The following is a 26,910-nucleotide window of genomic DNA, read 5'->3' as shown; positions in this document are numbered from 1 at the left end:
GTTTCACGCCTAGCATAAAATGTGATTAATCGGACGAGCATAAAATGTGATTAATCGGAATAAGCCATCTGTTGTCACTCTGTTGACGTCCAGTTGCGGTACTGGCGTGCAAATTCCAGCTTTCGTCACCGATGAACAGCAGTCAGCATAGGTGCATTAACCAGGCGTCTGCTGCGGAGGCTCATGCGCAGCAACGTTTGCTGAACAGTTGTTGAGGATACACTCTTGGTAGCCCCTTGGTTCATTTGGGCGGTCAGTTGCTCAACAGTTGCACGTCTATTCGTCTGAACGCATCTCCGTAGCCTTCGTTCGCCTCTGCCATCTTTGGCCCGTGGTGCACCACATGTGCCACGTCGCTTGTTTTGTATAGTGCCATTTTGCCATGCACGGTATACTTTTACCACGGCGGCACGCGAACAGTTCACAAAATCAGTCGTTTCCGAAATGCTTCCACCCTTGGTCCGAAAGCCAATAATCATGCCCTTTTGGACGTCGGATAAATCGCTACGTTTCTGCATTGCACCAACGACTGAAATGCTTTTCGATGCCCTAGGACATCCAATATATACACTACACTGTAATGTGCTGCCACCTTCACTTTGTGATTGGTTATTTCAGGTTTAAGTCGAAAGTAGGTGGTGGTCACATTAATGTGACTGGACTGTATATATATATATATATATATATATATATATATATATATATATATATATATATATATATATATATTATATATATATATATATATATATATATATATATATATATATATATATATATATATTATATATATATATATATATATATATATATATATATATATATATATATATATATATATATATATATATATATATATATATATATATATATATATATATATAATATATATATATATATATACACCAATAATAATCATTTAGAATTAAGAAGCGTTTGACCTTTAAAATCATAAAAATTAAAATTTTATTAGTATAGATATCTGAAATCTATTTTTTGTCAGTTTTTTCTAGCTAAAGAAGCTTAATAAAATAACAAAAATTTAATGATACATTAACTTACTTTTTTATATATTGTATTTGAAAGTATTTCCCATGTCCCCAAATAAATATCTCCAATGAAAATCTTCCTTACCTATATCTAAATTTTATTAGATGATGAGAAAGATAACTATCATTTCCTTTTTGCGTTGCCAGCAAAGCACTGAAATATCAAGCATGCGAGCTATCATAAACATGAAAGCGTAAAATTACATTTTTACAAATTTCTGAATGATAATTATTTTCCAGCGTGGTCAATGATAAGATGAAACAAACTGAGCTATTGCTGGAAAGAACAGAAAATTTAAAAGCGAATAGTCATATCAGCAAACAAAATGTTCTATAATATGTCTTAAATGCTCTTATGTGGTTCAACAATTATAAAAATGTTCGGTGTTATTGTTATTCCTGTTATTCTTTGAAAAATGAGTATATTATTCGTGAAGTTACGCTTGTTAAATACAATGAATACGCGTGCGCGATTCAAGAGCAAAATAAAGCATTAATGACAGTTATGAAAGACATACGCAACACTGAAAGAATGTGAAATAGACGTTTTGTCATACATAACGTTTTTTAAAGGCATAATTATTGCTTTCCACCTGAAAGTTTTTCAATTGCGTGCCATCTATTTATGTTTAAAACTTTTTATTTCAGCAACTTATTATTTTATTTTATAGTTTATTTTATAAACATCATTGAACAGCCGATCCAATTTTGGGTTACCAACATACGTAGCCTTGTAATTTTGAACCCAATCCAGATGACGAGGGAGCTCCTGGATCAGGTATTGGCTGAAATTTCCCTTCGTGGAGAACGTTTTGATGGAACTAACCAGCATTAGCGTTTCACTGGGAGGAAAACCACAAACACCACTAATGGTTAGCCTAATGGCAAGGGGACTCTAACCCGTGATCCGTTTTCCACTGGAGATATTTTACGTTAGCACTGTGGTCGACGCGAGCCAGGTGCGGAATTCCAATCGACCAGCCATTGCTGGGATTCGATCCTAAGTCACCACGGCTCATAGGAATTAGATTTAATAGATTAAATAGGAATTAGATTTAAATATATTAATAATCAATCTAACTCTTAAAATTTTACTCTAGAGCGCATTTCAAATGGCTTTAATTTAGTATTGAACGAAGCGAGCATGGTTCGCAAAGCAAACCGCATAAGATTTTATAGTAACTTCCGAGGGTCGGGCAGCGTCGGCGAACAGGTGGTGGAGTTCAACAGTTTTTCGAAAATGCTTTTTTTTGAAAATTCATGCATATTGTATTTTATAATATCATTGTTTCACTCTAAAAATTAAATTTCTACCTAAAAATAATCATTTTAATGGTCTCATGTCCCCCTGAAGATGTTTAGCTTCGAACGAAGTACATAAAGAGAAAGTTTTCAAATGCTTCAGTACTACAAAGAAGCATATTTATTTTTATAATTCGCAATTTAATTCAAATAAGAAGATTTTTGAAAAAATTATTTTTTAATTTTTAATTTGATTATTCAAAAAATAATTTAACTCTATATTTCTTATGTTCGTTTGATATTCTATAATTTTAGTAAAAAAAAGGACAGTGAAAAAAGAAAGTTAAGCTAAAAGATAATTTAGAAAACAATTTCAAGCATTGATTTATCACACCTGTGAGTAAATTGCTATCTCCGGCGATAACCGAGTTTTTTTTTTCCTGTTCCCGCCGATGGGACAGAAGAGAAAAAAAATATCCGGGAAAAAAGTTGCGCAACATTTCTCCGTCGGAGAAACTCCGAAAAAAAAATCTTACCAAGAATAAAAAAGCAAAAAGCGAATGATAAGAGTCGTCGCTTCCCAAACTAACAACAACAAAGAGGATCTTCCCCGCCCCCTGGAGGGCGCATGCGCCCCACAAAAATCTCTCCATCCCAAAACCGCCCCCTTTTTATTCCAGTTGTTCCGTTTCGTCCGATACCAACAGATGCCATGCGGCACTTGACTTGAGAAGAGGTCTCTATTCTAGCACTTTCTCCAACTTTCCCGAAAACCGGACCACGCGGAGAATCCGGGAAAAATCGGAAGAAAAGACGGCGCCTCAATTGACTCTTTATCAGGAAAAGGTAAATGTTTGTTCATTATTATCTGGTTTATTCAAGGCAATGACTGGGTTGTGTTTGATTTGGAGTTGGGCTGATAATAAACCGGATGACAAAACAAACCTGATTAATTACGAACGAAGTTCCTATAGTTTAAACATGTTTAGAAAATGAACTCAGTTTATTGAGTTTGTGATTGGTACTTACAACAACCACGCGATAACTTGAAATGATTTTTGTTGCTTAAAAGATAGAAATTGAAGAATTAGTTTCTTTTTAAATTCTTATCGTTCGAAATCCATTTGTGTCTGGCATCGTTTTGAAAGGACTTTTTCAGTCTTTTCATAAAGGGATAAAAGTGTTGGCGAAAGTGTTTATCTTTTCTTTTAATTTTTTTTTACAGAAAGACGATAGTTTTATTTACTATGATATACTAATTATATAAATATTTACTTTTTGATTTCGAAACGTGGTGTTTCAAGGGATAGAGCACTCGGTTCCCATTGAGATGACGTGAGTTCGAATCCTGCCTGGTCGATATAAATCCCTCCCCCGGCTTGCACTAACCAGTGTATAGACGTAAATTATCTTCAGTGGTAAACGGAGCATATCGGTTAGGGTCCCCTTGCTGCGAGGCTAACCGTTTGCATTTTTCGTGGTCTCCCTCCCAACTTAACGCAAATGTGGGTTAGTTCCATCAAAAAGTTTACCACGAAGACAAATTTCTCTCAATACTTGATCCAGGAGTTCCCTTGTCTTCTGGATTGAATTCAAAATTACTAGGCTACGGAATTGAACATCGGTAGTCTTAAATTCAAAATTGGGTCAGCTGTTCAACGATGGTTATAAAATAAAATATTTATATTTGGATTTGAGGTGAAGGCACAACGCTTTCTTTTGATCTCCGAGTTGTAGATTGCAGGAAGATTTATGTTCTTTGAGCGTTCGAAAAATGTCGACTTTTTCAACATCGATGAAGATTTTCTCTTATCAAATGCACCGAAAAAATATGCACTCAGAATGAATCAAATATGTAATATACCCATTTTTCTTAGAGGAGTTTATCAAGCATAGATAGATATCTTTTTGTGGCTGCACTGTCATAGGATGAGGCAAGAAAACTAAATTTATTTTAATCGTAGTTGTACTAATCGTTTGTCATAAGAATATGAAATTGATTTAATTTTAAGTCGATAATTTTTTGAACTTTTATTCGATTTTGAACATACATAGTATACATATATTGTACAGATATTTTGATGAATTAGAAGATTTTCTTGCCAAGATTTTTTTCATTATTAAATGAAATATGTTTAGGAATCAGTTCACGACATGCAAATAAATGACTTTCATTTTCAAATGAAAAAAAATATTTCAATTTAAAATGAGGTGATATTTGGCAACACAAGTTATTTTCCTAAACATAAAGATCGAATGATGGTGTCGCAGTTTTCCATTATTGTCGGTGCATATTTATTGGCCGGAAAATCACATGATAGGATCCAGTTTTCCCACATCAATTTTCAAATTGGTTTCGCTATCATCATCATACATTTGATACAAGTCATAAAGTTATTGTTTTCCTATAAATATATTTGTTTCCCTAATTTAAAGGTACACCTGTACTATTAATATTACGTTTTGAATTTTGTTTGTTTTTTAAATACAGACTCAAAGAGGAGTGTTTTATTATTACTGGAATAACATATTAAGTTATTTAAATCAGTGACTTATTTACCGTTTTACAATTATTAATTTTAGGTGCAAATTACATTAATATACTATTATGAATAACGGTTAAAGAGATTTGTTAATGATTCAGAACTTTCACCTTCATGCACAAAGAGATGCATGCAAAAATTGTATTTGAAATGCATCCGTCCGTTTGGTAAGTAAAAGTATTAAATTGCAGCTGAGAACTCGCCAAATTTGTTTTAACAATATGCTTTAATTTCAAAAAATGATTACTTAGAAAAATGATTTCTGTCCACTCATAGATGTTAGTAGTATCATAGGGGAGATAATTGGACGTGGGTGGCACAAGTGTTCTTTTCAGGACATATATTCTCATTTGAATAATTTAAATTTTTTTTGCCAAGAAACAACAATTTTTGCGTAGCAATTATCGGGAATCGGCGAACAGGGGGCTTAGCCTCTTTGTGGTTTAATAAATATATTAAATCCATTATACTTCTTATACTTCTCGTCACTAATATGCAGACTAACTTATTCACCTATTGAATAATACACCAACTCACTGATTCATCGCTTTATTGCGCTTAATTGCTTTATTGCTTTAAGGGCATACAAATAATTGACTTTAATTATTAAATGAGAAAAAGAAATTCAGTATTGATTATTGTGATTGTCAACTAACGCAACTCAAGTTATCTATATCTATAATAAATTAAAGAATTTGTGCATGTGTGTACGTTTGCATTTCGAATTACGGATATAACATTGACACTTAAATTAGAGCATTCAAGGTGAAGCTTAATGAGTTCAATTGTGAATAAATTATACAACCAGATCTTAAATTTTTAAATTATATTTTTAATTCAGAGATATTTTAAAGATGAAATTTTCTTATTGATTTAGCCGAAGAGATTTCTTTTAAATTAAACAATAGACGATGTAGTTTTCTGACATATTTTAAAGACAACATCAGTAATGTTTGCTTGCTTATAGATATCTCTAATCAGAAAAAAAAGTTTTTTCTTGCGCGTTTTGTAATATTTATTTATTTTTTATTCGTTTTGTCAGATTATTTGAACGTGACCGTGGTATAGGTAGATTATGCCACCAAATTAGTATTCCGAAAGTTATTTGAAACCATAAGTCTATTTTACTTGGAGTCGTACTTTTAAAACGTATTACTATCAAACTAAATTATTTGAAATCTACGATAATTGAAACAATAAAAAGTTTTATACTAAAAAGCAAAATTAATAGCGAAACGGTACCATTAATTCGTTGTGAAGAAACGTAAAAAAACATCAATGTTATTATTGATGCTAATGATAATTAATTTTGGTAATAGTTAATAATTGAAGTAAAAAATTAGCTAACGTAGAAGCAAAGTTAATGGGGAAATGTTTCTAATTCGTTCAGGAGAGCATAAAAATTGACAAATTATTATTGACGTCAATGACGCTTAATTAATTTTCTTACTTTGTATTAACCGAAATATTAATAACCAATGTACTAAAAAACAAAATTAATGGAGCAAATCTACTTATTCGTTATGGATAGCAGTAAAAAGTCGGCGTACTATTTATTATTGACACCAATGATGCTAAATTTTGATAAAATGCACTCTTGGCATTAGGATAATTGGTGCAGATTTAATAGGTACTGAATATACTTTTATATCGAGACAATATATTTGATCAGTAAATTTGGTGCCTACTAAAGCACCTCCAAGACTATTTATTTTTATGACAGATACTGCGGAAATAGGTGTTCTAGAAAAGATATAAGTACAGGAGAGAGTTGCTTGATTGTGGCAAATTTTAAGTATCATGAGTTGCCTCGAGCAACAGCATTATGCCAGATGATACACAATTTAGTTAAATTGTATTTTATGGGATGAGCTACTAAATAGCGTTTTGTCTAATCTAATAACGTAAAGTCACCTTTAACGATAATGATCAATTAAAAAATCTTTTACATTATTTTAGCTTTATTATTTGTATTTTTCTTTTTCTTTCAGTTCTGTGCATGATTTTGTAAGTACTGTTTTATTGACTTTTTTTATTCACCCCATTCGAAGAACAAATATTTATAGCTAGTTGTCTAGTAAGTTTGTCAAAGCTATTCGCCTTACACTATTAAGCTGATTCACTTATTCACCTATAAATTAATTCACAGATTCATTGATTCTTCGATTTATTGTTTCGCTAATCTACTAATATGCCTATTCAATATTACATAAATCCACAGAGTTTAATACATTAATTTATAAATTCCCAGATTCACATACGCTATTTTATTAATTTACCGATTCAAATAAGCTGATTTACTACCTCGTTGTTTTAAATATGTGATTTCACTTCGAAAATAAATATCTTTGAGAGTGGGTTGGGTACTAAAAACTTTCATAACACTTTTAGAATGTGATAATTTTTCTACGTTAGCTATGAGAATGTGATGCAACTATAATAAACTCATAAAGAGAAAACGGTTGTTAAAATGATTCTGTTGAAATTAAGTTGTTAAAATGATAAATAATCTTTAAAATTTAAAAAATTACTCTTAAATTCATGCGAATTTTGAAAAGAGCTTGTTTTCGAAAATTAAGTTTGTCCAAAATGATTCCGAAGTGTTTTGTTTGATTTATGAAGCTCATTGAATTATATTTAATACTTTTCCCCATTTAATTACTATTTTGTTTTCCCAGTACATTATGGTAAATTCAAAAATAAGCATAATGTACTGGGTACTAATGTAATTTTTAAAATGCATAAAAACTTAATAGAATTAAAAACCTTGACTCACTGTATGGTACGCTTGGAACAAAAACGAGCAATTTAAAAATTAGTAATTTGAATGATTTTTTTTTAAAATTTAAAAATTTTTAAATCCATTTTTTCAGCATTTGGTATGCTTGTTAGCGTATTAAAAACTAAAGAGCTTTCGTTAAAGCTATTTTGCCGCATACTTTGTTAAGAAAATGGAAAAATTTATGAACATTATCATCCTATTTTTTTTCGGAATATACTACGTATATATACCACTATCTCACTAAATAATAAAATAAAAATTTGTGACAAATATTGCATCTCAGAATGTATACTAATATAACTCCTTTTAGTAATTATTAAGGGTCTTCATCTGATAGAACAGATATTTCGCGTCATCCATTTTTATCTACTCTGTTAAAATTTTCTCCGAAAAAAGGGTTAAATAACAATTTATTTTATTGTCATTTTATCATATACAAACAAAACAGTTAAATAAGCATAAATAAGATGGTAATCAAACGGTTAATAGCGAAAAAACCCCGTTTATTAACAGCTTTTACTTAATACTGTTAAGCAATCAGAGTTTTATGGCACTAACTAAGCTCATGCAATGCAGCCACTCAGTTCTTTACAACTGCGTACACGTTATAGCCGAGAGGGTTAATCTCTCAGTCTCGTGAGCGACAGAACTGGGGTTCGAGTCCTAGCGTTGACACTACAATGTTTCCTCCATTCCGTTGAACACTTGAAGAGTTTCCAGTGTCCTGCTCTCTATTGCATAATGAAAAGCCCAGCTCCTATGTTCAGATTTTTTTTTGCGATTTTGAAACTATGCTAGCTGTGAATTGTTAAAAAAAAAAAAAAAAAAAAAAATGCTAGTTCTAAGCGATTTTAAAACTGTGAAGGTAAAAAATCTTCTTTACCGTAAATTTTACGCTTAATCGTGTGAATAGACAGCTGCCGGTTATTATACCATAATTTTAGAATGAAAATTCTAACAGTGTACGGAGAATTCAATGTGCAAAATTTCCTTATTTAGTCAGAAACTAATTTTTGTTTCACTTTATTCATTGAGATGTATTTTGCTGAACCGTGTACCGAATTTCAAATTTTGAAACTGTAAATATTTTTAAAATGTTTTCAAAGAGCTTTTAAAAGTTCAAATTTCAATATTACCTACAAGCTTAAAATTTGAAATTCAATAAAATATGCACATTTCAGTGTATAAAATAAAGCGATAATGATTCAAAATTACATTGAATTCCATTTTTATTTACGTGGAATGAAGTAAAATCTCTTTCCTGACTAAACGGGATTCATAATATATTCAATATTATTAGTGTAAACAAATATTTTATTAATATTTTAAGAGAGTTCTATAGTGTCTTGCACTTGAACCCTTTAATGATAAAGTAAAAAAAAAAGAAAGAAAAAGAAGCTTTAAATTATTTTTGCTTTCAATTCTGCCAGATATTCGATTTAGCAGGAATATTTTTAACATTTTACGTTCAAAACATTCATTACAAAATGATGATTTTTTTTCAAAGTAAATACTTTGATACAGATTAAGTAATATATTTTGTTACAGAATTTTGTTTAAATGAAACTTAGGCTGCATTAATTTAAAATGAAAAATACAAATTTTGTTACGTAATAACTTAACGTAACGCTGAAGGTCATTCCACAGTGAAGGTCATTCCACAGCGCTAATTTTTTTGACACATATATTTATTAAAATATAAAAAAATGTAAATACTTTCCTCACATTCTTTATTATATTTGATGTAAACAATGATTAAGTAATACAACTGAATCAAAAATGTATAAGCTTACAACAGTTCATCCTTGAGCTTTTTATTTTAAACACTTCTCAAAACATTTGCTTGAGAAAGTGGGCACAGCAAAAAATATGCCTTTTCATTGTTCAACCCGAATTTAACAACTGAGCCGCGATGCTCAGGTGATAGAGAGTTCGCCTTCTAATATGGTGAACATAGTTCGAATGCCAGCGATGACTGGTCGATACAAATTCCGCATCCGGATCTCACCGACCGCAGCGCTGACGTGAAATATCCTCAGTGGTAGACGAGTTAGTGAATGCGAGTTAGCTCCATCAAAAAGTCGTCCATGAAGGCAAATTTCTCCCGATACTTGATCCAGGAGTTCCCTTGTCTTCTGGATTGAGTTCAAAACACAAGGCTATACAGAGTTGACCATTGGAAGTCGTAAATTCAAAATTGGGTCACCTGTTCAACGGTGGTTATAAAATTTAACAACTGAGCCGTGATGGCTCAGGGGATAGAGATTTTGCCTTCCAATAAGATGAGGCAGGTTCGAATCCCTGATGTGGCTGGTCGATAATAATCCCGTACCGGCTCGCACCGACCACAATGCTAATGTTGACGTTAAACTTCCTCAGTGGTAGACGGATCATGGGGTAAAGATTTTCATGGTTTTCCTCTCCATGTAACGCAAATGTGGTTTTTTTTCCATCGAAATGATCTTCACTATGGCAAAAGATATTCACTATTTCTCTGAAAGCTCGCAGTATGCTTTCTTCTGAAAACTTTTACTGTTTTTTTTTTATTTATGGTGGTCATCAGTTTTTCCATAAAAAAATCTATATTTTTGAAAGAGAATTTTTAACTTCACAAAAAGATTTTTAATCAATTTTGAATAAAAATGAATTAAAAGATTAAAATGCGTCTCAAAACGTCATGGCTAACTCATGAAAGAGAGCAGATGTCTTAATAATAAATTAAATAATTACTGTATTTTTGAATCACTATTGAAAAATAAATGAATGCAAGATTTGATAGTCTACTATGTACCATAGAATATAGTTTTATAATTTTTTTACTTTTATTTGGAAATAAATTTTTTATTTCACAAATTTAATAACTTTTCAAATCAATAATACGCAGAATAGTTGAAAATAACCGAATGAAACAAAAATAAAATTATTGATTTTTAAGTAATAATGCTGAGATTTTTATTGCGATGATAATTCAAAAATTAAAAAACACATTGAAACTTTGCACTTAATTATTTATTTTAATTATCAATATAAGTTTAAGCAATACAAGGTAATGAAGTAAAAAAAAAATTATAAAATGTGAACTAAATCGTGATAAAAAAAAGCAGAAAAATCCTTTTAGAACTTAAACTACGTATACAATATTAGGAGCCTCTCAATAGGGAATTTAATTTCATTGGATTAAACTATAAAAAAGAAACTAAACTTATTGCATTATATAAGTTTTACAAACATTTTATAAAAGTCAGGTTTTAGGAAATCGTTTTCATTTATCTTCGTAATTATTTGCGCAAGAGCAAACTACTGTTTATCTTCGTATAATTGTTTGCAAATAACTTAAAGAGACGGAAAGGAAATGTATTTATCTAAAAAGGTGCAAAGTTTTTGAACCGACAGATATTTCTTTTACAGACGAGAGTCATTTGTAGTGTTATCTGAGTAATGTGATTCAAAACAAACTCTTAAATCAGTGAGTTTGTTTGCTTAAGAATTGAAATAACATTCATGTTATCATTCTAACTCTTACAAGCAGTTGCGTTTTCATTGTAAGGAAGTGAGAGTAAATTTAATTATAAGACACAATTGCGAATTACAATTGGATATTGGATATTGCTCGCTTATAACGAGTGCGATGGGACTGGAATATTTGTTCGTTATAAACGAGTACTGGTAAAACACGGGTCCGTGAAAAAAAATCATACTTACTAAATCATAAATATAGTTCTTATTTTCTAATTTTATTTATCTTTTTATTTCTGTTCAGTTCAAAAGAAATTAGTTTAAATGTTTTGAACTGTTTTGCCTCATTGCTATGTTAGTGTTTTTCAGACTTAAAAACATCGTCGATCTCAAAAAAGAATTTCGTGGCCTGAAAAACATCAGAACGGAATTGTTCCAAGAAAGCTTAGTTTAATAGTATTTGGTAAAACTAATCCCAAAAATATTATTTTTTCTCGTTAAAAGTGATCTAGGCTGCAATAGACCTAATATTGTACCAATTATTATTTCCGTTTTTCTCGTTAAATCCGGGTCCTGTTTAAATCAGGGCTTGTTATAAGTGAATTGTAATTAAAACAAAATTTAAAAGCGAAATGATACGTTTGATTTCTGCAATATTTCATAATACTTTTTTACTATTATTAAAATATTAATTATTATTGAATACCATGACATAATATTTTTAACATTTATTCTTTGCCTTTTTTAAATAACTTTTGTTTTAAAAATTTCTTGCAACTTTATTTATTATTAAAAATTCAAATTCAAAAATATGTTAAAAATTGCTTTTAAAAGCTACTTAATTTAACTTAATTGCGAATTACGCTCTTAAATTAAAAGTGTACTTAAGTTATTTGATATATAAATTATGTACATTGAATTATATGCTTTCTTAAAGTTTAATTATAAAATTCATAAAATTTAACTTAAAATCTCATAAGTTTAGTTATGTCTTATGCTTAAACATGTTGATGAAAAATTAAATAACTTTTCTAAAAAAGGAAATACTTTATGAAAATAATAAATTTTAAATGCTCTAGGATTTTATTGTTAATTATTTTCTCAGTCCATATGGTTTCCATCTTGTTAATTATATCCTAAATTTGTCTGCAACTGCAAAATGTAAAAAAGTTTTCAAAAGTGCTAAAATTCTTCTAACTATTTTAAATAAGTTTAACCTGTACGTATATTAACTGAAAACTAATTCGTGAATAAATATTTTAAATTTACATTGTTTCTTTTTGTATTTTATTTACAAAAAATAGATAACAATAAAAATATTCAACGGAGATTATGAATAAAATAATAAAGAAAAAAAATTTTTTTCCGCAGTAAATGTTTTATGTCATAAATTTTTTAGTTTTTGTAAAGATTATGATAAGTCAAAAGTTAAAGTTAAAACAAAAATAATTATTTGTTTGCTCCTTCGACTTCGTTAGAATTCAAAAACAGCTTATTTTAACAAGAGTTTTCATTAAATTCAAAATAAAAATTACTTAAAACGAAATAAAGCTTCAAATAATGTTTTATTAGTTATAAAAAATTAGTAAGCATTAAAAAAACAGATTAGATTTCTTCTGTAAGAAACTAAAAAAAGTGAAAATCTCATAATTTCTTTTGTTCAAAACTCACATTTTTAGCATTCTTTGATGAGTTTATTCTGCAGGAAAATTTCGGTTATTAAAAACTTTTAAGAATAAACTAGTTGTTTGTTAATTGCACCAGAAAAAAATTAAATTTTTTGAACTTGAAAGAAAATATTATACTTCTTATGTTTTTATTCTCATCCTTAAAATTTGTAAAAATAGAAATTTCGGAAAACAAGTTAGTATTTTTGATTTAAAATTAGAAAAAAAAAATCAAATTTTTCATTAATTTTGAAAATGTTGCTCATATAGATAAAAACTATTTCTTTATAAATTCATGTTAAGCTTGAAATTATAAATATTACTTACATAAGTAATTTTAAATATTAAATTTAAATAATTTAATTGATTTTTAACTGCCTCATCAATTAAAAAAATCGTTTCAGAGAAATATTAATTTTGACAAAAAGTATACTTAAATATTTTTGCTTTCATTTATATTTTTTTATAGAATTTTTTATTATTTGTAACATTTCCAATGTTACAAAAAATGTTAGAATGCAAAGCCTAATTTTGCGTTAAAAATTTTCATGACGAATTAAAGAAATTTTCAATTGGTGCCACAATATGAAAAAGTGTGATTCATGATGTAATTTTTTGAAAATGTTGATAATTTAAAAAAAAAAATATCAAGAAAATAGATAAAAGTATCTTTTACAGTTTAAATTCCTCATTGATCTAAAAACTTAGTATAATATTCATCACATTACCATTTATCACAATTTTCCTCTTCCGCATTTTTAGCGCAATTTACTTTAAATCACAAAAACAAAAGTTGAAATTTAAAATCTAGTTTAATGATTAGTGTTTCGATTGTTCTTTCATTTTTTACATAGTTAAACAATGCTTAATTAAGCAAAATGGTCTTTAAATAAACGTATCAGCGAAACTTGATGTCTTCTTTAGAGGGAAACTTTTTTAGAACCATATTTAAATCTCTTAAATAATCCTCGATTCATGATGAATTCATATTTTAAACTGTCAGGAAAATAAATAATTAGATTTTTTTTAAATAAAATATCACAAACAAACAGCGAAATTTATTTGAAGTTCAAGATTGTGTATTAGAATGATTTATTAAATATCATAAATGGAATAAATCTATTACGTAAAAAAAAAATTCACATATTGCAATGTTTTATCGAAACACGATAAAAGAAGTTCATTTATATTTGTAAAATTTTTTTAACAATATTTTTAACGTAAAAAATATGCACTGCTGGATTGAAGAAAACTATTGCTCACTTGTGTCCTTTTTTACTTAAAAAGTAATTTCTTTAACAAAAAATTATTTTTAAAATAACAAAATATCTGAAAAAATTCCCCTAAACTGCTTCAAATATACAATGAGACGAGATATACTTCATTTCATAAACAATTAAATAAGATGATTAAATTTTCTGGATTATTAGAATTATGGAAAAAAAATTACATTAATAACGTCGATCAAGTCATCTGTGAAACCGCAAGTTTAATTCAAAATTTTACGCATAAAAATATGAGCTAGCAATAAAAAGCAAAATGTTTAGTAAAAGACATTAAAAATGGCTAAACATTTTCGTCTCTCCACAAGTTTAACGACAAAAACTTTGTACCGTTTAGATGCCATCAATAAATACGGCATAAAAGACCCAAACTGAAAAAAAAAACGAAAAGAACCAAACGAAAAAAAAAAAAGCAAAGATCGCTCGCGGTAAATATAAAGATATTTCGGAAAGATTTCTAAAAGATAAATGATAGGAACTATCAGAAAGTGCAAAAGAGGCCACACTAACGTCTATATTTGTCCCTCTAGATAGACGAAGGAAAAAATAAATAAAAGAAAGTTAGCTACACAGGTAAAGGAGAGAGACAAGCAAAATAAATGGATGTCCAAATGCGCAAATCGATATAGAAAATAAGAAGTTATTTTTTTTCTTCTTCTTTTTACTCTCATCTTCCAAAGTTTTTATGTCTTTCTGATGTGAGTTGGGATCATACCAGATGTTCTTTCTACCAAGAAACTTTAAAGACATTTCTTAGGGAAAAGTTGCCTTCACCAATATAAATAGGTATGAATATGTATATACGTTCTCCCGCTTTTGGGATTGGGAAAGGGTGTGAGGAGCTTTAGATAGGTGGGAGAAAGGGGGATCTCAGCGTAAATGTGCGTCAAGTTAGGGTGGGTGGGGAATATGAGGAAAAATGAGCCTCTCAGTTCTCTTTCTCGTACTATTTTATTTTGAGATACCTCTTCATGCTGAATGCAGATAATGTTGTCGGAAAGTTTTGCGTTGAGATTTCAAAACAAATTTGAATATCGAATCCTTCTTCAAAACTTTTTTCACAATTTTCAATGGCACTATGAAGACGGTTAATTTGTGTAAAAGTAAAAACTCGTTAAGTCAGGGATAGGTAGTTCAAAAAGTAAGGACATCTATAAATTAAATACAATTGAAAATCCGATGGAATAAAAGTTCTAACTAAAAGTTTAGTGGAGTAATTTTGAGTAAATTAACTTGAAAGTTTATTCATTGAAATTAAAGATTAAGTCTTGTCTTTATCTTCTAAGACGAAAACTTACAATAGACGAAAATTAGAAATCCGTAATTGTCATTCAAAGTATCCGACTAGTTTCGACAATTTCTTTTTTGAATTATTAATATAAAGTTTAAGAACTGGTTTATTTGTTTTATTAAGTGTAAAAACTTATAAAACTAGCAAAAAACTACTTATATTATTATAATTTTTTAAATGGCCATTTTTACGTAAAAATAATGTTTTATTTGCTTGTACGCTAAACACTGTAAAAAATTGTATATCCTAAGACAAAAAATCCTTTGAGAATTTTATTTAGAGAGCTATCAACTATGTTGTGAACTATTATCCTCGGAGCAAGTGCATATACTGAGTTAGGGATCAATGCTGTTAAAAAACCAAATTTTTTAAAATTTCAGCGCTTGTGTTTGCGAAAAAGCATGCATAAAAACTAAAATTATACTTTTTTTTCTTATTTCATAATTCAAAACATGCGTGCTATAATTATAAACATTCGCGAAAAATTGTAGACAATTAACATTGTGTTTAAGGTTGTGTAAAATGTGAAAAAATCTAATTTCGAGATAAACACATTGAAAACTTAAAATATGTTGTCTATCCACTGTTATCGTTTTGTGCAAAGACTGCCATAACTATGTAATTAATTAGAATGCAAACAAAAGTAAAATTTTTTAAGAAAGCTGAAAGATTTTGCACTAGTCTGATACCTTAAACCAGATTGTCTTTCACTCCCGAAAACTTCAATAGAATTTCAAATTCTTGGATTTTAGTGAATTGGTATCATACGTATTTATATGATTTAATGTATTTCATATGATCTGAAATAGCTCGTTGGGAATTTTCATTTATATATTTATTTAAAAAAAATATGGTAATTCAAGTAAAGGCCTGTTTAGACGATCCAATTTCTTGGACAGATATTGATTGATATTGATGGAAACTTGTTTTGCTTCGAACTTGGATCGTGTAAACAATCATCCAAGTACTTGGTTCAAGTTCTTGGATGATAGTAGAGCATGTTCTACTTTCTATCCAAGTTTTTCCTCCCTTAACCAATCAGCTTCTTAGGTTTTGTGACGTCAACAAGCAGACATCAGAGTGTGTCATTTTTTTGGTTGTTTTTATATATTTTAGTGAAAATAAGTTAATCTGTTACGGTCTATTTGTGTTCTTAAGATTTTACTTGAATTTATTCAGTAATTTTAAAGTCATGATTTTATAATGTTGAATATGAACAATGCGCATGCGCAAGTTTTTCTTCTGACCAATCAGCGACATTCAAGAACTTGGATAGTGTCGACGAATCATCCAATTTCTTGGACAGAGAAATTCTACCAATTTATCGGATTCAAGAACTTGTACCGTGTAAACAGGCCTTAACAACTCAGAAAAAAAGCACTGCGATAGATTCTTGTTAGAAATTCTCATCATCTGAAGATAAAACTTAGTTTAAAATATTCTCGTCTTAACGTTCACATACTTGGGGTGTTAATCTAAGCTACAAAAAATTTTCAAGAGTTAAAAGCTGATTGTTTTTGTTAATTGTAGTTTCGATCCATTTCACTTCAACTGGGCATGCACAGTCAAATAAAAATATTTAGCTAATACTAAAAATATGATCTTTGTCTTCGAAAGTTCAGATTTTTTAAAATAATGTCACTTTTAGGACCTTTATCTATCATTCTTAAATTTGTAAATACATTTTTAAGGTAATGTAATCTTTTAAGTGCTTAAATAAGAAGAAATATTTATTTGTCAACTATAACTGATAATAAACTATTTCTTAATTTAGACATTATGTCACTTTCTTCAACAATTTATATTAGCACATATTATTTTGTTTAAAGAGTGTCAGTTTTTTATAAGTAAAAACAGTGTCAGTATAGGTAAAAAAAAGCATAGTTTGAAAGTAAATAGTATATGCAAATTGATATTAAAGAAGTAAGAAAATAGATTGAGGAATAACAGTGTTTCGTAAATTCTAAAAATTTCTTACTCAATATTCGAAGTGTTTCATTCTTAAACGGACAGGGAACGGTTTCCGAAGTTTTATAGTAAAATAAGATTATTTCAGTCCACTTTGACAAAATTATTTGTATTATTATTTTGTGAAATTGAAACAGTTCTTCTAGATGTAGTGTGATTTCCTGTCAGTAAATTCGCCGTTTTCAACCCGTAACAAGAATTTCGTAAAATTTACAATTAAATTATTAAAACATGTTAAAAATTGAGGTTTCACTGGAGTAAGAACCATTAAGTACATTTACCGGGATGCGAATTGACAAAACATACCGTAGATTGTAAACTAGGCGATTGCAAGTGGAATTGGCGAGGGATTACGCTTAAATGTGGTGGGAGAACGAAATTACATTAACCTAAACAGTGAAAATCGATATTTTTTTCTCCTCCTCGACTAGCCATGATGAATAAAAATAACTCATTAATTCATTTTAGTAGAGAATTAAAAAAGAAAATAACCTTTTTATTCTTAGGATCACGTTACAAATAAACTGTATTTATATTTTATTAAGCGCAATAATTTGTATTTTATGAAACGATCTAGCTTTTTGATATAACAGATTTAATTTTTTTTACAAGAATTGTGTTTGTGAAGAAATAAAAATAATTTATTAATGAACCAATCACAAAAAATAACGTAACATTTTAATACCATGTTTTATTGGAACGCTATTTTAAAGAATTCGATTTAACTTTTATTGTAAGAAAACATAACCTGTTTAAATTTAGTGATTTTCTCTGTTAAATCAATCTTGATAAAAGAATAATGTAAACTTTTTATGAAAATTTTTTTTAGAATTAACAAAGACATATTATTTATTAGAAAAAAAAATTGGAGTATTCAAAAATGTTATCACGCTTTAAAGTAAAAATTTCTTGCAAATGAAAAAATCGATATTTTTAAAATTTTAAAGTAAAATCGGAAATTTGCTAATGAAAAAAGAAATATGTGAAATAATTTCAAGAAGGGAAAAATGTACAAATGAATGGATTTTTCTTCAATGACCTATATCACGTTTGTTTTATTACTAGAAGCATTTATTGTAAAAAAATATTTATTAAATAACTCTTTTTTCAATGGGATGAGATCTTAAACTTCGTGAAAAATTGATTCAATTCCTTAATATACATAAAAGTCCGTAAATACTTCATTTATTATGGAGGTCATAGATACCTTGATACTCTTTCAATATAAGAATAATAGATGCAATTAATAGAAAATGCACAACAATTTTAAAAATATTTTTTATTTACATATATTGGGTGCAAGTTATTCTGCAACGATCATACGTAGCAAAAATTTGTAGATTCCTAAATACTGTTATATGAATTAGGTAATTAAAAACATAATTAAAAAAATAACAGAATTAAAAAATAACATAATTAAAAAAAATTTCAACCTTTAATTGAAAACTTCCTGTTGTCAAGTATTAATAATAATTATAATTTTTAACAACTTTTTTAAACAAAAATTTTTAATTCTCAAACTTAATACTATCTTTCATATGAAAATATCCGAAAATTTGTAAAAGAAAAACTATATTTTAAAATTGAGCCATTGGCGACAACAGAGGTCAGATGTATATTCTGAGTTTAAATAAATTATATATTATAGAACTCACATTTAGGACTTAGATCAATTTATTATCAGTTCATAAGAATGTTTTTTAATAAATAAATGTAGTGATAGTTTGATTTATAATTGTAAGTCCTGAGTGTTAATGTTAAGTTATGTTTCCTTTGAAATAATTTTTGAACTATGCAAAGCAGGGCGACATTCATTTCAACTTAAAATGATAAAAACTTTAAATGAAATACTTTAAGAAAAATACCTTCTAAATAAGATTTAAATAAAACGCAATCACTTCGCCTGAGTGATTTTGTAATTTTTTAATTTTACAAGTTAGGTGAAAAGTAAATATCTTACAATAGTGGTAGGGAATGAAGGAAATTCTAAATTAAATGAACATTAAAACATTGAGTGCAAAAAATTTTCAATTCACTTAAAAGTTCACTGGAAAGTTCCCAAGATATGGTGAAATGCGCAAAAAGTAAGGTTAACACTAAGGGGTCCTAACATTGCATTGCTTTCCTGACCAAGCTATTGGGATAATATTTCCAGATTGCTGCAACCCCTATATACTGGGGATCAAAAATCCGAATACGCAGGAAAAAAATTTTTCAAAGTAGGCTCGTTTTAGTGTCTGACTTCCGAACTTAAAATATATTGTCTGCTATAATTAAGCGCATATTTAAATTCACCCTCTCGATCCATTAAGATTGAGTCCTAGAACGTAAACATCTGATCATTAGATCAAAAGTTAGTTTTAGATTTTTGTTTACTGCTCACTGTACACTAAAACGTGATTTTTTTTTCTTTTGAAATTTCGATTTTAATGCCATTACTTCAATCTCCTTCGGGTTGTGCTTACTTTATAAATTTAATCTCAACTATATTTTTCTCTTCACTTTTAAACTGTGAAGACTTTTTCTCCTCTTGTAAATTATGAAAAAAATTATTAATCTGATTGCGTAAACAGTTAATTCATTAAAATTGGACATTCTCAATTAATTCCTTTCAATAGTCATTCATATTATTAATAATAATTATTTACACAAAATTATAATGAAGGAAAGTTTGATTAGAAATTTAAAAGTTTTTGCTGCTATAATTAGGGAATTTCTATCGACAAAATTCAAGCAATTTTTTTTTCCAGAGTAAAATGCATTTTTATTTAAAAGGGAACAATACTGACTTAATATTTAAACGATAAAAGACTCTCTTATCGCTAACATCGACGACAGGAGAAATTTTCAATTTTTTCTTTTCCACAAAAAGTTTAAAACTTAAATTGTTGTTCTTTCATTATAAAGCAATTGTATAATATTCTCGAATCATGTAAAACTTTATAACGAAGTTACTTATCTACCGTTTTGCAGTTATAAAATGAAATAATTATTAAATTATACTTGCATTTTAAAATGTAATACTCAATTGTTCAATGAATTTTGCGATTATTATTGTAAAACTGTGTATAATGAACATTTCAATTAAAATAATTAGTACAAAATAGCTGCTAAAAATTCTCTTAAATATTTATAAATATTATACATTTATAAATTCCAGCTTTTCGCATTATTGCTAAATAATCTCTACGTCGAAAAATATTTAAAGAATTTCATAACAACAGAATAAATAAAACAGATAAATAAAATTTTAAAAAAATTGTAAATTGTTATCGAGCAAAACCATTAAATTTAATTAATGAATATAGAATCGGAAACAGTCTCTGCTAAACAATAAAAAAAAATTTTTTTTAATCTTTTAAGTAAACAAACTTTATTATAATAATCATCTCATTATTAAGGATTAAAGGTTATTGTGAAATTATTAATTCGAATTAGTGGATGAATAGGAAAAGAATTTCACTACTCGAAATACATTTAATGAAAGTTATGATACTATAGAATATGTAATAATGTGTAATTTTTCTATCTTGGTTCTATTACGACCTTTTAAAAAACGCTAATAAGCACAATTTAGTCAACAGATACAAACGATTATGTAGGCGCTATAACAAAAAAAATACGCTTTATATTTTATTTGATGCAGAAGAATCAAATGAAGACCCGCACCCATATCTAACTTGTTGAATGTTATGAAATACCGAAAACAAAACAAAATCATAAGCACACAGCTGTTCGGCGATTTGCGAGAACGCTCCTTTAACGCCAATAGAAATTTCCGCCAACCCTTTGCAATCTACGGTATGTTTTGTCAATTCGCTACCGGGATACCCTGGTTGGTAGAAAACTAGGCTCATATTCGTGAGATTGTAAGTTCGAATCCTGCCTGCCGAAGAATCCCCGTGTCATAAATGGCGACTGGTGCGCGGTAAACTTATCGGGACTACAAAGTCCTCCAAATTTCCATATCAAATCGATACATCTGGGGTACTAACTGAGGATCGATCTTTCATTGGTTCAGATCAAAATTACGATGTGTGAATGAATGAATGGAATATGTATGGGTCCTTCCTGTAAAACGGACAGTGAGGTCCGTGGAGCTAAAGTTGTATTCTTGGCCATAAATGGCGCCACTTAAAAACAAGAAATGCTGCCTCTGCCTTAAAGTCGCTTGGATTTCCATAGCAGGCTTGCTGGTAGTAGCATTAGTAACAACAACAACACTTGCTTAAAAAATCATAAAAACAAATATTTTTTCGTGTTCTTTTTTTAAAAAAATTTAAAAAGTTGTTTATTATATAAGAATTTAATTTTCAAGTGTGTTGTGGCTGGTTTTAGAATAAATTGATTTTATTAACTTTTTTTAATTTCAGTAAAAAATGAATTTTTTTTAATTTGGAGGAATTAATGAATAAAATTGTCAATTTAACACACTATAGCCACAGGAGCAATAGACGAAGCTGAAACATAACAAAAAAGGTGCGAAAAGTATAAGCGCTTTCGAGGTTAGCAAACCTTATGTCTTTTTTTCTAGATATCTGTTAACTTAGATGTTTACTCTTTAAAATCGTTTAATTACATGAATTCGAAATTGAAATTGAACACTTTCATGTAGAGTCAGTTTCCATTTTCATGCATAAAAACATGTAGCTTACAGAATATCTTAAATAATAAAAAAAATAGTAGATAAAAAAAAATCTCTTATTTTGAACAACGTAGCATATTGTTATTAATTTATATTTTGCATTTAAAACCTTTCATAATTTGACAAAAAAAAGTCTCAAGTGTATACTAAATATATTAAAAGGTTTTGATGTCATAATAAAATTTCATTACATAGTTGATTTTCTAAGAATTTTAAATCATTTCCGTTATCAGAAATATCCAAACATCTAAAATGTACGTGACGCATAGAACAAAGTTTACATCCCTAATCTTCGAATCGTAACCCAAAATCCTTAAAGTTTCAAGGAACATTTGAAAACTCAAATTAGCTTTTAGTTTGGGAGAGTCCAACACTTATGTCCTTCCATGAGGGTCATTTTCCTTGTCTGAAAACTTTCCAACACATTTCCCAGCTCCAGGCCACCGAGCCTCTTAATTAATATAAATTGTGGGGGTAGCTCTAGTCGAGGTTCGTGTTTAGGAACTTGTACGTAACTGCAATTTCTTGAGTTGAACACCCCTTGCTAAAGATGTAATAATCTGTGTTCTTTAAGTGTATCATAAGCACGTTCGAAACATTTGGTCCACAGTTTTTCGAAAGTTCTCGAAAAGTATTCTGAAGTTCAATCAAAGTATAGTGTTATTCGTTTTTGTTTCATTCTTGTTATGTTGACGGCAAGTCGCTTATGAATTGATGGTGTGGCATCTTCAACTTATATAAGATTGTTTAAATGGTAGAGATAAATATTAGTAAATATGAAATTAACTTTGGAATTTAATGTAGCATTCTATACAACGTTGCATCATAACTTTGAGAGTGATGCACAAAAATTCCTAAACTGATGTATTAAAAATTTAAAATTCGGAAATCATACCTAATAACGTAGGTTTGGCAGAAAAGTAATTGTATTTGTTAATGTAAAATAAAACTCTTTTTTTTTTACATAGAAAATTAACTTTAATGAGTTAAATATCTTCCACACTGTAAAATATTGCGGTAAACAGTATTTGCACTCAGGTATACTATTAACCGTAAAATCTATTTTTATCGTAAAAGTTTACGGAACAAAAAATCTGGTATACCGTAACTTTCGCTGTAATATTTACTTTACAATAGTTGCTGGAAAATCACTGAATCACTGAAATTAAATGAATATTACTGTAAAAATTAAGATATCAAATTTTACTCTAAAATTTCATTTTGCGAATGTTGCACTCTTGGTATCGGTACTTTTTACCGCAATTCAATCTGGAATTTCTTATAGTGCAGGGAATTTTTCTATCTATCTGGTAACTTTATGATCCTGGGCTCGTAGAACTTTTGGTGCTTATCAGCAGAAAAGACAACCTGGTGCGATTAGAGGTTATCGTTATTGCTGAAACTTTAACAATTTAAAAAGTTTTGTAAATTTTAAAATAAATGATATTCCATTAATTTAAAGACTGGGTAGATTGTAACATCACTTCTCAACGAAGCTTCAATAACTTCTTACTTGTTGCTAGAGGTGTGTGATTAAACCTGCAAACAACTACTCACCACTTGCCACGTGACAAGTCAACGGAAAAAAGTGGCGGCCTAAATTAAATAAATAGCTGGTCACTTTCTTTCCATCACTTTTTTTTTAAAAAATCGCTTAAAGATAAAAGTACATCAATGTAGAAAGAGACTCTGGAAAACAGAATCTTCACTAAAATGTCCTATTCTAAATTTTGATCCTTCAGAATCATCAATTTATGGTTTAAAAATTTATGTGGAAGGATAATTTTTTAACAATTCACATGTTTCGAAGTTGCAATGTATGTACTGTGAATGACCAAAATTGGCGATTGCTGACTTTTACTAGTGAATGTTGACAATCACATAGTCGCTTTGGTAAATGTCCGAATTATATGCTAGGTCCAGTTAAGTGACACTGTCCGGTATGTTCTACATCGATGTTTTTTTAAGGTCAAGTGCCACTGCCCTGTATGCATTTAATCAGTAATGTTGTGATTGTTGACATTCACTGGGGAAAGTGGATATTCTCTTGATTTTGGTCATTCATGGTAACATATACATTAAATGTATTTTGTCTACCCAAATATTTTTTAATAATAAGTTCTTCAATAATAAGTTCTTCAAAGTCAACATGTTTTACTAAATTTTGTATTATATTTATATTATTTTTATTGCTGAAATAACCATCACATCCCTAGATTTTTTCACATATGAATTTTTTTTTAAAATAAAATTTAATCCAAGCAGGAAAAAAGCTTGCAAAAGGTGGTTATTAAACGAAAGAAATCTCACGTTATTGGTCACCGACTCATTAGATTAGAGAAAAAAGTGGTTACTAAGTCATTGGAATCTAAAGGCATTGGCTACTAACTGAAAATTAAAATTTTAAGGTTTACGTTTGAGGCTTTGCATTATTGTGGTGGATCACTCTTCCATTGCTGTTTGTGTGTCTCCATATAGCCCAGGCCTTGCAACATCGGACTATCATTTATTTTGGCATTTTCAAAGATTTTAAATAGTAAACAATTCAATAATAATAATGAACTTAAATTACACTTTAAGGACTTTTTTGTTATAAGGATCATAAGATCTATAATCATGAAGTTTCAAGTAAGTTTACATATGATCATCAAACAGAATGGAAGATATTTGACAGAATATTGTTCATTTTTTCCTAAAAAAAATAAAGTTTTGTTTTACAATAAAAAAAAAACAAATTTACTTTCTTGACGACCCAATAATGCGTCAAAGTAAACAAGAAATGTGATGTTACCTGATTAAAAAGTTCCTTCGCTTCAAAAATATACAAATAGGAAATAATATTTCTATTAAACAACGTATGGAGATTGCATGGAAGTAGGGTGACCTAATAGCTTACAGAAAGGATATTACGAAATATGTGGGGAAATTTATTTTAACTTTGTATTGCTGTATGGAATTAAGTATTTAATTAATGAATACTATACGTAATTCCATAATTATTTAACTATACTTAATTCCATAACTAATGAATGGAATTAAGTAATTAAGTGTAATTAATACTGAAAGAAAACACAAATAATTAAGATCAAAAGGATAAAACTTCTTTGAAAAAAACGCGCTAAGAAGCAGCAGAAATTTCAGAAAAAAGTATCAATATAAAACAAATGAAATAAAATAAAAATATGACCACCGAAGCCGACGTCTTCAGGGGGTACCGGCCCCGGTAGCCATTTTGTAGCCATTTTGTTTTTAATGGCTACCGGGGCCGGTACCCCCTGAAGACGTCGGCTTCGGTGGTCATATTTTTATTTTATTTCATTTGTTTTATAAGTGTAATTAACTTAGTATTTCTGTATGGAAATTTATTTTAACTTTATATTGCTGTATGGAATTAAATATTCAATTAATTAATACTATACTTAATTCCATAATTATTTAACTATACTTAATTCCATAATTGATGAATGGAATTAAGTAATTAAGTGTAATTAACTTAGTATTTCTGTATGGAAATTTATTTTAACTTTATATTGCTGTATGGAATTAAATATTCAATTAATTAATACTATACTTAATTCCATAATTATTTAACTATACTTAATTCCATAATTGATGAATGGAATTAAGTAATTAAGTGTAATTAACTTAGTATTTCTGTATGGAAATTTATTTTAACTTTGTATTGCTGTATGGAATTAAGTTTGATATTAGAGATATCATTAACTAAACAATATAATTGTTCAGTATGAGCTAGAAAATTATTCCTGAAAAACTACAAAAATAAAGCGAAAGTCAAATTTTTCTCTTTTTTTAGTTACATCTCAAAAGAAATTCTTGGAATAAAAAGTATCTCTTCGATTTATTTCAAACACCTACATTATTGAGTTCTTACATTGCATGATTAAACATACTTCCATTACATACTATAAAGCTGTATTTACCAACAATTAGTTCAAATCTTTTAAATTAGAAGTCATTAAACTTCAAAATATCTTCTAAATATTATTTTATAAGGCATTCAATAAGTGATTAAATTCTTTAAAATTATTTTACTCACGATATTATTTACACCAATACAAATATTTATTTTTAAAATACACAAAATTTCGACTTAATTTAATTATAAAACTGAAATAGCGTAGCATGTTACGCAGGGTTCGAAAATCGTCGAAACAATCTTACAAAGGTATTTAAAACATAAGATATTTTAATTGAAGAAAATACTAGATTTGAAATTAGAGAATTTAAAGGCAATACAATTTACTGGTTTAGTGCATTTCACAAAAATGTATCATCTCTAATAATAGTAAATGAAGTAACGTGTGTATATTAATCATATACATTATGTTTGTATTACAGTCGAAAAATCTTCTTCCATAAGAAAATTAAATTTAATAACTATAATTTTCAAAATTTATGTTTCGCCGAAAATAATTTTAAAAATGCTGAAATAATAGTTATGAAATTTAATAGGCAAATAAGTATAGCCGAGTTTGCTATATATTAATATATACAGCAGGGAAACAAATGTAAACATATCTCTCCTTAATATAATTATGTTGCTTATTTTATTTAGTTGATATAGCAAGTTTTAGGAAATTTAAAATATTATTTGAATTGTATTAAATCATTCAAAATTTACGAAATATAATAAAATTTTTTATAGATATTTTAAGGGATAAATAAATGCATTTGCAAGTTATAAAATTTATCCGTTTCTTTTCCGCTTTTTCTTCATTTATTGTGTATCGATAGCTTGATATTCTATATATTAATATATTCTGCATATTCTGTATATAATAATTAAACATATTTCAGATTAGGTAGTATCCGTCACATGTTAAAAACTATTGATTTAAATTACTCAAAATGTAATTAATAGATTCATTTTATAATATGGAATATTTTGACAAAGGTTTTTAAATTAGTGTAAATGTTAAACAATAATTTGATGGTAGTTGTTGCAATAATTCCTGCTCAAGTT

General features: G+C 28.5%; 1 protein-coding gene across 1 annotated transcript in view; it reads left to right on the top strand.

Moving 5' to 3' along the window:
• The first annotated feature begins 2,969 nt into the window (after positions 1-2,969).
• Positions 2,970-26,910, top strand: part of LOC107444322 (LIM domain only protein 3) — a 153,710-nt gene continuing 129,769 nt past the window's right edge. Inside the window, exon 1 of the mRNA XM_021147362.4 lies at positions 2,970-3,137. The gene's annotated coding sequence lies outside the window, so the exon portion shown is untranslated. The remainder of the gene's footprint in view (positions 3,138-26,910) is intronic.

Source organism: Parasteatoda tepidariorum, chromosome 6 (assembly GCF_982258835.1).
Source record: "Parasteatoda tepidariorum strain Cologne lab strain chromosome 6, Ptep-v5.0, whole genome shotgun sequence".
In the NCBI taxonomy this organism is placed as follows: domain Eukaryota; kingdom Metazoa; phylum Arthropoda; class Arachnida; order Araneae; family Theridiidae; genus Parasteatoda; species Parasteatoda tepidariorum.
The sequence above is the reverse complement of the archived record's forward strand: the minus strand, read 5'-3'. Positions and strand labels throughout refer to the sequence as shown.